This window comes from Primulina huaijiensis, chromosome 18, assembly GCF_012295235.1.
Source record: "Primulina huaijiensis isolate GDHJ02 chromosome 18, ASM1229523v2, whole genome shotgun sequence".
Classification (NCBI taxonomy): Eukaryota; Viridiplantae; Streptophyta; class Magnoliopsida; order Lamiales; family Gesneriaceae; genus Primulina; species Primulina huaijiensis.
In genome coordinates this window covers 18,152,663-18,154,666 of record NC_133323.1, presented here as the reverse complement: position 1 = coordinate 18,154,666, position 2,004 = coordinate 18,152,663, and positions in this window count along the sequence as shown.

The following is a 2,004-nucleotide window of genomic DNA, read 5'->3' as shown; positions in this document are numbered from 1 at the left end:
AAGCTCGTCCCACAGTAAGTGCTTTCCTCTTTGGGCAATCAGCATCTTTGTGCCCATTCTCCTTGCAGTAGAAACACTTGAATGTCCCCCATTCACATTTGCCAAGATGTAAGCGATTGCACTCCTTGCATGGTTGCCTCTCAGCAGGCTTTGGTGCTCCAGGATTTTGTGGCCTTTGCTGTCCTTGCTTCTTGACTTGACCTTGGGAATTTTGAGGCCCTTGAGGTCAAGGAGGACCCGTATATTGTTTTTTGTTTGGCTGATTGTTATTATGGTGCTGTTGCTTCTTGCGCTGCATCTCAAACTCAATGTCCCTCAAAGATTGCTCAGACTTGAATGCACAAGTAGTATCAGTAGCGTAATCCAAAGGATGCATCATCATAACATTATTTCGTAAGGTAGGTCGTAGACCATCCATGAAGTGTCTAAGCTTCTCTGCAGGATCCCTCACAATAAGGGGTACAAAGTGGCAAACCTTATCAAATTTTTTCACAAACTCAACAACAGTCAAGTCTCCCTGGCGGAGGCTCATAAACTCCTTCTTCAGTCGTCCTCTAACATCAGCAGTAAAATATTTCTCATAGAAAATCTCCTTGAATTGAGGCCAAGTAATAGTAGCAAGGTTAACACCATGCTCGGCTCCTTCCCAACATAAAGAAACATCATCCCTAAACAGGTAAGTGGCACACCTCACACGGTCAGCATCCCCCATATTCAGATAACGAAAGTGTACCTCGAGTGAACGAATCCAACTCTCAGCAGCAAAAGGATCAGTGGTGCCAGAAAATTCCTTCGGCCCTAGCCTCCGGAACTGATCATAGATATCCTGTGGTGGCTCAGGTGCCTACTGTAACTGCTGCTAGAAGAGACGAGCCATCCCTTCTAAAGCACGAGTAGCAGCATCCCCTGGAGGTGGTGGTGGGAGTGCATTCCCTTGATGGTTCACACTGTTCTCGGCTTGATTCTCATTAACAGGAGCAAGTCTAGGATGCATTTTATCTGAACGTTTTCCAAATTCTAACGTAACAGACATGCATTAAATCTAAGTTTTCTAATCATGTGACATATCCTTATTCATTTAGCAATTTAAGCATGCAAATCATATATACTCAAAAAGATAGTAAACATGTAACGTAAACATATTACTCATGTCGTCATGCAGGTAACATCATACTGAATCATATAAAGCATGTAAAAAATTACAAATTTGAGGCTTGACGACTGATCTTTACAGCACTGATGGTGGCACAACCCTTTATAGTAACCTTTGCTCTAATACCAACTGAAACGTCTGCCCTTTTTAATGCTTAAAAGTACTAGAATTTTTTTTCAACATGAAACAGCCGAACCCTCACTAATTCATGAAAATATTTTTATAAAATATTTTGCACCATTTTAAATAAACAACCACTAGTATTTGAAAATCCAAGGGAAACAGTCAAAACATTAAATCGTCAAATGTTTTACCAAACCTAAAAAGAAACAAACATGAAAAGTATCATCCTCTCAAAACCACTCAAAAGTATAAATAAATAGTCTTAAAAATCTTTTAACGTAAATCGTAATCATAAATCATAAGTGCGGAAAAGTAGAAGCACTAGTCCTCGGGTCGTGTGCACCTTCAGTCCAGTTAGGTCAACCATCAAGACCTCCATCAAACTCACCTGCATCCATCACATCTAGTGGATCTAAAGACTCAATACACCATAATCTTGATAACAAGTAATACGTATAAAATCACATGCAACAGTGAAAGATACTTTTACATAATAATAACATTTTCATGACATGCATAACATAAACCTCAACCTTGTTTTTCCTTTTTTCCTCATTCATAACATGTATCCTTTTATCATGAACATAAACATTTTCCTTTTTATTGAATTTAGATCGTTAATTGTGACTTTTCTCATCCTCAAAAAGTCGATGGATCCATCTACATGTAACCACATTACTGGACGGTGGGGACAACAGCAACGATCTCTCGTCCACTGAACCTTGTCC